The sequence below is a fragment of the Lutra lutra genome, chromosome 5 (genome assembly GCF_902655055.1).
Source record: "Lutra lutra chromosome 5, mLutLut1.2, whole genome shotgun sequence".
In the NCBI taxonomy this organism is placed as follows: Eukaryota; Metazoa; Chordata; class Mammalia; order Carnivora; family Mustelidae; genus Lutra; species Lutra lutra.
Window position 1 is genome coordinate 156,240,091 of NC_062282.1, and position 10,371 is coordinate 156,250,461.

Here is a 10,371-nt window from a genome sequence, read left to right on the forward strand (position 1 = left end):
GCTCAGTACCTCTAGGCCAAAGGTCGTCCTCCCCACCATAAAACTGTAGGAAGCTGAGGCAAAAGGAAATGTAATTAAGGTGAAAATTCTTCTAAACCTAAATCTCACTTAACCGCCAGGGTGACACCGGGGTGGCAAAAAGTTAAACAAAATTAAACTGTCAAAATGGGGCACAAGAGATGTATGTAACTATGAAAAAATGCCTTGAAAATGCTATATAAACTGTTGGTTTTGAGTGCTCAAGGTCCTTGTTGAAACCCGCTGCGCCGGGTGGATACTTGGACCCCAGCTAGCTGGAAATAAACCTCGCTGTGTGACTTGCATTATCGAGAGTGTTCTCTGTCTAATTGAGGGGTGGTTGACTCCGTACCCTAACAATACAAGTGCAAAAGATGAGTTTAAAAAATTGTAAACAAGTTGTATTATATTTTATATATTTTTTAAAGATTTTATTTATTTATTTGACAGACAGAGATCACAAGTAGGTAGAGAGGCAGGCAGAGAGAGAGGAAGGGAAGCAGGCTCCCCGCTGAGCAGAGAGCCCGACGCGGGACTCGATCCCAGGACCCTGAGATCATGACCTGAGCTGAAGGCAGCGGCTTAACCCACTGAGCCACCCAGGCGCCCCTTATATTTTATATTTTGTAAATACTGTATACCATATATTATGGGTATATAGTTCATACTTGAGAGATATATTATAGTTTTGTTATGAAAGTATGTATTTTGTTCTACCAATTGGTAAGTGTTTTGTATATATACAATGGAGAAATTTTTGTTATGCCCGAGTTTTTGCGTCCAAGAGAGCACCAAGGAGCCAAGCACTGATGCAATCACATGAGGGTTTATTTGACAAGCTTAAGCTTGGGCCCAAGTATACCCGACACAGCGGAGTAGGGACTTGGACCCCGAGGTAACATGCTTAAGCTTGGGTCCAAGTATACCCAATGCAGCGGAGTAGGGACTTGGACCCCAAACCAGATTACAGTCAGAGTTTTTAAAGGCAGAGTAGGGGTGGACTTGGTGGTGGGTGAGGACAAAGGGGATTATGGATGATGTAAGTCTCCAAGGATTTCTGGAAGCAATGTCTCCAGGACCTTGAGCAGCTAGCTATTGTTGGGACAAAGGTTATTTATTACCAATAATAAAAATCTTCTCATGAGACCCTTTAGATGTATATCAGTGGGCCATATGCTTGGGAATGATTCTCGACACTATCATGGAGGTTTAGAGATAAAGTTTCCTGAAAGAATTGTTAAAGTAGACTTACAGGATCCTGGTTGGACCTGTTGGAGTAGGGGGTCAGTCAGGCTAGGATTGTCCTTAGCAAAACCTCAAGGTGAGGGCAGTTAAGTCCCCAAGGGAGAGCCACTCTGTCTGTTTCAAGGGCTTGTCAGAAGGTAAGGAATTTTAATGATTTTTTGCCTCTGTTTCCCACATCAGCTAAACTTGAGGTGGGATGGCCTTAATTTTCTCAGCCTCCACATTTTAAGTGTGCCAGGGTACATGGAAGATTGATTTATTTGCACAAGGTACTGTTGTTTTTGTTTGTTTGTTTAAGAAACAGCTATCTAATTGATGTGGGAAACAGAGGCAGAAGAAAAGTTAATAAATTTCCTTACTATCTAGAGACCACTGAGAAGTCCTTGAAACAAGCAGAGTGACATTCCTTTAGGGATTCAACTGCCTCTACCTTAATACTTTGCTAAGGGCAAAAGGCAATCCTAGCCTGTAAGTCTACTTTAACATATAAAAATTCCTTTGGAAACTTCCTTTATCTCTAAACCCTCCAAGATACATGCTGGCGATCATCCCCAAGCATATGGCCCACCGATATATATCTGAAGGGTCTCATGACTAAAGTTTTATTAGACAGTAATAAATGGCATTTTCCCAACAAGAGCTAGCCTCTCAAGGTTCTGGAAACATTGCTTCCAAAATTCCTTAGAGATCTATGCTATTCCTAACCCCCTCCCAACTTGCAAGTATATAATGGATCACTTCTCAAAACCTGGGATGGCAGCAGTAGCAGCAGCAGCAGCAGCAGCAGCAGCAGCAGCGCAGCAGCAGCTCTCTCTCTGCCCATAGGTCCCCATGCTTTAATAAACCACCATTTTGTACCAAAGATGTCTCAAGATTTCCTTCCTGGTCATGGGTTCTGGACGTAACCCCACCAAACCTCACCTATATTCTAAAACTTCACCATAATCTCAAGATGAAGATCTAAATGTGAAAAGTTTACTAATACACTACTGAATTTTAAATCTGTGTCATAATCATTGTAAACATGGGGTTTGTCTGTGTTTCTTTAAATTGATTTCTGCCTTCTAATCTGTAATTACTGGAAAACGAGTCCCATTTTTACCAAACTTAATTTCTGGTTTTTGGTTTATCCATTCAAATCTAAAATAACCTCTAATTTTAATGCCAACAAAATTGGTTGTAACCAAAATTTTAAATAATAATATAATAATTTGCCCCCCTTAAAAAAAAAAAAACAGATAGAGAAGGGTATTGTATAATGTTAAACAGGTCACTCCAACAAGAAGATACAACAAATGTGTGTGTATATATATATATATATATATATATATATATATCACCAAACATAGGAAATCTTAAATATAGAAAGCAAATCTTTACAGACCTAAAAAAAGAAATAGATAGCAATACAGTAATAGTAGGAGACTTCAATAGCATACTTACATTAATGAATAGATGTTCAAGAGAGAAAATCAATAAAGAAACATGGCAGGGAAGGAGCTTGGGAAGATGGCAGATGATCTCACCTGGTCTTATGTTCACAATGAGCTATCATCCACATCCAAGTCCATAAGCCAGAGAGTGACCCAAAGACTGGCCACAAAAAATCCCTTATCTAAATATATGAAGTTGCCTCTGAAAGGCCAGGAAGGTCAGAGAAGCAGAAGAAGCTACATGCATGCAGGGGGCAAAGAAAACATCCCTTGCACCAGACAGCCCACACAACGAAGACTGATCCCCATAATATTTGGCTTTAAAAACCAGAGGGCCTGAATTCCATGAGTTTGTAAAACCAGTGAGATTTTGAACCTGGAGCATTAAAAATAACTTGACTTAGCACTGGGCCACCCAGGAGGGTCAGTGATAGCTGGGTCATTGCCCTTAAAGAGATAGTAGTGTTATGCTCCAATAATGGGTCTGTGATTAAAGGAGTGAGACTGATACAAAGCAAAGGTCAAGCAAAGCTTTATTTCACTCCAAGCATCAAGAATCTAACCAAACGTTCGGGGACGCACCTCTTACACGAGAGGGCGACCCTTCTCTGTTTCACAAACTAGTTTTTAAGGGCAAAGGCCATGCGGTCAGGCCTGGCCATGCACAGGTGACCAATGAGATTGTAAACCATACAGGAAACTCCACAGTGATGCTAGGTGACCAACTGAGTTACAATTTACCCAAGTAGACATTTGAACCGGCCTATTACACCTTGATTAGGATTGGCACCAAAAAGTCTCCCAAAGGGTAGGGGCCCCTACTCCTTGGTAGCTAGGGAGACAGTATGCAACCCCCCACTGATCGGATGTCTCCACCTGGCCTGACCCACCCTTGTATCTGGGCTTTGTTACCAGGAGCTGGTTTCCAGGACTTGTTTTTAAGTAAATCCCCTGGGGGAAGGGGAGCAGGGACAGTTTAACTTTAATGAAAGCCTCTTGCTAAATAGGTCCTTACATTAGCCTGTCCAAAGAGAAAACAAAAAAGTGACAGTTAACAAAATATCAAGGGTAAACAGGAAATAGATCTGTTATGCTGGGGCGCCTGGGTGGCTCAGTGGGTTAAGCCGCTGCCTTCGGCTCAGGTCATGATCTCGGGGTCCTGGGATCGAGTCCCGTATCGGGCTCTCTGCTCAGCAGGGAGCCTGCTTCCCTCTCTCTCTCTCTCTCTGCCTGCCTCTCCATCTACTTGTGATCTCTCTCTGTCAAATAAATAAATAAAATCTTTAAAAAAAAAAAAAAGATCTGTTATGCTGATTTTAGAGGATGTTGGGGGAATTCTTTGAAAATGAGGGAGCTGGAAGACTCCATTTTCCTTCATTGTCAACAACACAAACACAGAGACACCGTCTAGAGATGAGACTGTACAGACACATTACAGACCTGCTGGAAATGTATCACACCCATGAATTCTCCTGACGACTTGCCCACTCCAAACCTGCTAGCCTGGGACTTGGGTTCAGTACAAATTTTGTTAAAACTGTGTGTGCACACCACGCAGATGCTGGATCCATAGCTGTCCCTGTGTGCTGTGCACATCCGCTGTGCAGGGCTCACATGTGTGTCCCTAGCCATCACTGCACAATGCACACACCTTCCAGGTACACAGCTGCTGGTGTGTGCCATGCTCAGCTGACCTGTCAGACCAACCCACTGCATAGAGCTCAGTCATGGGCCATCAAACAATGTCATGCAACAGGTGCAACAATGCCCAGCATCATTTTATGCTGTGCCAAACTTCATGCCCTCATCTACCCCAACATGCAGCCCCCAGCTGGCACAGAGATTCAGGCGATCCTGCATAGGACTAGTGGTCCCATGCAAATTTTGTTAACACCACTGCCCTGCATCCAGCTTCCACAGCAGTCTTGCCTTGTCTGCTTCCTACAGAGAACAAAAATAACCCACAACAAGCAAAAAGTCAGTGCAAAAAAACACACTGAAATAAAAGGGAATCAAGCAAAATAGCACAACATTCACAGCACTTATAGGATATTATCCAAAAGTGTCGGGTTCTGCCGAATGGGGAAACTGTACTGCAGGGCAATCCAGTACCTCTTCTTCATAAAATCACTAAATTCAGGAAAATAAGACAAAGCTCACTTTCTTTTTTAAATTTTTGTTTAAATTTTGTTTAAATTCTACTCAGTTAACATACAAGTAACAGTTAACATACAAGTCAGTTAACATACAAGTAGAATTTAGCAATGTTTCACTTACATATAAAACCCAGTGTTCAACATGAGTGCCCTCCTTAATACCCATCCCCCACTTAGCCCATCCCTCACTTAGCCCATCCCCCACCTGCCTTCCTTCCATCAACCCTCAGTTTGGTCACTATAGTTGAGAGAATGTTTCTGGGTTTACTTTCTCCTCTGCCCCCCCTTTCCTTATGTTCATCTCTTTTGTTTCTTAAATTCCACATTATGAGTGGATTGTATGGTATTTTTCTTTCTCTGATTTATTTCACTTATTTCTCTTATTTATTTTAATATCCACTAGCTCTATCTATGTCCTCACAAATGACAAGTTTTCATTCTTTTTGATGGCTGAAATTATATATATATATATGTGTATATATATATATATATATACATATACACACATACATATGTATACATATAATTTTATATATATATATACATACGCACATATATGTATATATATGTGTGTGTGTGTATGTATACACACACACATACTCAGAAGACGTGGTGTACACCATAGTACATCACACCTTCTTTATCCATTCAACAGTCATTTGACATCTGGCCTCTTTCCATATTTGACAAAACATGGCATCCATTCTTGGTAAAAACTTCAACAAAGCAGGGATAGAGGGAACATACCTCAACATCACAAAGGCCATATATGGAAGACCCACAGGTAATAAGATCCTCAGTGGGGAAAAACAAAGCTTTTCCTCTATGGTCAGGAACAAGACAGGAATGTCCATTTTTACTACTGTTATTTAACAGTGGAAAGTCTAGTCTCAGCAATCAGACAACAAAAAGAAATAAAAGACATCCAAACTGGCAAAAAAGAAGTCAAACTTTCAGTCAAAACCTGAAAGACTCTATCAAAAAATTACTAGAACTAACACATGAATTCAGCAGAGTATAAATATAAAATCAACACTGACTTTCTGCCTGCAGAAACACACAAAGGCAGAAATTTAAGCAGACAGAGAAATTTACACCAAATAAAAGAACAGGACAAGGCCACAGCCAGAAATCTAAGTGAAACAGATATAAGTAACATGCCAGATAGAGAATTTAAAGCAATGATCATAAGGATACTCACTAGACTTGAGACAAGAGTAAAAGACATAAGTGACACTTAACACAAAGATATCCATAACATGGCATATACAAAGTGCACAATAAATGATATGAGAAACCCACTTGATGGAATAATGAGCAGTCTGGAGGAAGCAGAGTAGTGAATTAGTGACCTAGAAAACAGATTAATGGAAAATAAGCTGAATAAAAGAGAGAGAAAAGAATTAAGCAGAATGAGAATAGACTTAGGGAGCTCAGTGACTCAGATGTAATAATATTCATATTCTAGGAATCCTAGAAGGAGAGAAAAGAGCAGAACATTTATTTGAAGAAATAATAGCTGAAAACATCCCATATCTGGGGAAGGAAGCAGACATCCAGAACTGGGAGGCACAGAGAACTCCCGCCAAAATTAACAATACCAGGGGCGCCTGAGTGGCTCAGTGGGTTAAGGCCTCTGCCTTTGGCTCAGCTCATGATCCCAGGGTCCTGGAATCGAGCCCCGCATCTCGCTCTCTGCTCGGCGGGGAGCCTCTTTCCTCCTCTCTCTCTGCCTGCCTCTCTGCCTATTTGTGATCTCTGAGTGTCAAATAAATAAATAAAATCTTAAAAAAAAAATTAACAATACCAAACCAACACCAAGACATATTGTAATTAAATTTGCCTAATATAGATATATATTTTTAAAGATTTTATTTATTTATTTATTTAACACACAGAGAGAGAGATCACAAGTAGGCAGAAAGACAGGCAGAGAGAGAGGGGGGAAGAAGGCTACCTGCTGAGCAGAGAGCCCAATGCGGAACTTGATCCCAGGACCCTGAGATCATGACCTGAGCTGAAGGCAGAGGCTTAAACCACTGAGCCACCCAGGTGCCCTGCCAAATATATTGATGTAGAAAAAAATTTTAAAAACAGCTAGAGTTTTGTAGTAGTTAAGATGGCAGAGTAGTAGGGGAACACTATGCTTGTCTTTTCCCTTGAACACAGCTAGATAATATCAAATCACTCTGAGGACCCCAAGAAGTTAATCTGAGAACTGAGAAAACAAACTGCACAACTAGAGAAATAAAAGAGGCCACATGATGGAAGGTAGGAAGTGCAGAGATGTGATTGGGGGGAGAAAAAAAATAAGTGCTACAGAGGGAAAGGAACCTGGATCACGGGATAAGAGAGAGAAACAGAGGGAGAGAGACTAACATCCTGGGGATTGCACAAGAAAAACAATTCTCCAAAGCCATTGACAGGGAAAATAAGTAAAGCTGATTATTACAAGTTTTTATAAGTGGCAGTGCTCAAAGTACAAAGTTTAGAAGTCTGCATTGTTGGGGTGTGCCCTGGCAGGCACAGCAGTACTCCTATGGAGAAGGAGGACAGGGCCCAAGGAGAAGACATTGTTGTCTGAGTCCTCTTCAAAGTGTGCGGGTAATTTAACTAAGTGTGTTTTGGTCTGCTTGTTAAGAGAGGCTAGATCCCACTTCCACTAGAGCTGAAGTTGAGCCAGACTCTATGTCAGTAGACTTGGTGCATGTGTGTGTAGGGGGTGGTGGTGGTTTCTGATGGTCTTCTGGAGAAGGGGCCTCCTGCTGTTCTGGCTCTCAGGCTGAGTTTCCCTAGTTAAAAAGCACTTGCAGAGTGAAAGGGGGTGGGGCTTGGTATAAGCAGCTCAAGCCTCCATTATGGGCACTGTACTGGTCATTGAAGTCGGTCTGTACTGACTGGCAGAAAATAAAAATGGTATTAACCTGTTCTATCATCCCTGGAGAGGGGAATTTGCATCCACTGCTGTTCAGGAAGCCCTCAGAGAAGAGTGAACTATTTCCCCTTGTGTGTTCCAGGTATCCCTCATATTCCTGCCTTCATTTTGTCTTTATCCAAGCTATCTGACAACCTAGTGGTGCTGTGTTCCTGTGTTTTATGTCATGTGTGATGGTTATGCTTCAAAACCCTAAATTTTAGGGACCCAGCATGATGTGGACCTGCACTGATCCTCTGGGCTAGGGTCTCTCCCTTCTCTGGTGGGTGCTAGTTTGTCCCAGAGTGGCAGCAGCACGGATGCTCAGGGGCTTGGAGTTTATAGTAAAACACACCAAAAAGCCAGCATCCAGGCTAGTTGCCCTTAGCAGTGCCTCTGAGACTATGCTAATGAGTGGGTTAAGTCAATGGCACTCACCAGCTTTTTTCTCCCCTGAGGGGCAGTGCCACCCCTCCTAAATGCCCTCCAAGAAGGCGAACTATTTCTCCCGAAGTGACCCAGACTATTGCACAACTTCAGCTCTAGGGGAATTTTGTCTACCCTCTTTTAACATGCAGACCAAAACACACCTAGCTAAAATACTCCCCAACACTAGGCAAGGTCCACACACTTCCCACTGTAGGCAAGGAAAACTCTGAAAAGGACTGACCTGAGGGCTAGAACACCCAAAACACAACAGCAGAGAACACAGAGCATATACCAGAAACACATTCTGATGCCAGACCTTTATCAGTATATGACATCTTCATAATATAGACCTTATGCTCAAGAGTAAGAAATACAGACTCTCCTAACACACAGAAAACAGACCTAGGCAAAATGCCAAGACAGAGGAATCCATCCCAAATGAAAGAATAAGAAAGGGCACAGCCAGGGATCTAATCAAGATATAAGTAATATGCCTGAACTAGAATTAAAAGAACAACCATAAGGTTACTAACTGGGCTTAAGAAAGGCAAAAAGACACCAAAGAATCACTTAGCACAGAAATAAAAAGACATAAAAACTAATGAAGCTGAAATAAAAACTGCTATAACTGAGATGTGAAACTGATTGCATGTAATGACCACAAAGATGGAAGAAGAAGAAGAGGAATTAATGTGATACAGAAGATAAAATTATGGAAAATAATGAGGCTGTAAAGGAGAAAGTAAGAAAAATATTAGCTCATGAAAGTGGACTTAGGGAACTAAGCAACTCCATAATGCATAATAATATTCATACCATATAGTCCCAGAAGAAAAAGATAGGGAAAAGGTTTGCGTGAGCAAATTTTAGCTGAAAATTTTGCTAAGTGGGGAAGGAAAGAAACATCTAAATCCAGGAGGCAGAGAAGACTCACATCAAAATCAACAGGATCAGGCCAACACCAAGACATACTATAGTAAAATTTGCAAAAATACTGACATAAGAAATACATCCTGAGACAGCAAGGGAAAAGAAATCCCTAAGTTACAAGGGAAGACATATCAAGTTATCATCAGATTTATCAAGAGAAACTTTGGCAAGCCAGAGAGAGTGGCATGATATATACAATGTGCAGAATGGGAAAAATATGCAGTCAAAAATACTTAATCCAACAAGGCTATCATTCAGAAAGAAGGAAATATAAAGAGTTTCCCAAAAAAAAAAAAAAAAAAAAAAAAACAAATAAAAACAAAACAAAAAAAAAAACTAAAGGAATTTGTGGCCACTAAACAATCTCTACAAGAAATATTAAAGGGGACTCTTTGAGAGTGTGTGTGTGGTTGGGGGGGTGCGGTAGCCAAAAGCAACAAAGACTAGAAGGGAACAGGGAAAATCTCCAGAAACAATAAATTTAGAGGTAATACAATGGCACTAAATTCATACTTACCAATAATCACTCTGAATGTAAATGGACCAAGTACTTCAATCGAAGGCTTGGGTGCCAGAATGGACAAAAAACAAGACTCATCAATATGCTGGATATAAAAGACTCATTTAGACCTAAAGTCACCTGCAGATTGAAAGTGAAGGGATAGACAAATATTTACCATGGTCATATGTGTCAAAAGAAAGAAGAGTAGCCATCCTTATATCAGACAAATTAGATTTTAGACCAAAGACTGTAACAAGAGATGAAGAAGGATTCTACATCACAATAAAGGGGACAATCCAACAAGAAGATGTGACAATTATAAATATTTATGTCCCAAACTTTAGAGCACCCAAATGTATAAAACAATTAATAACAAACACAAAGAAATTCATTGCTAATAATACCATAGTAGTGGGGGACTTTAACATCCTACTTACACCAATGGACAGATCATCTAAACAGAAAATCAATTAGGAAACAATGGCTTTGAGTGACACACTAGACCAGATGGAATTAACAGATGTATTCAGAACATTTCATCCTAACGCAGCAGGCTACACATTTTTTTCAAGTATAAATAGTGCATACTCCAAAATAGATCACAAACTGAGTCACAAACTAGTCCTTAACAAATACAAAAAGATTTAGATCATAACATGCATATTTTAAGACCACAATACTATGAAACTAGAGTCAACCATAAAAAAAAATTTTGGAAGGACTATAGGCACATGGAGGTTGAAG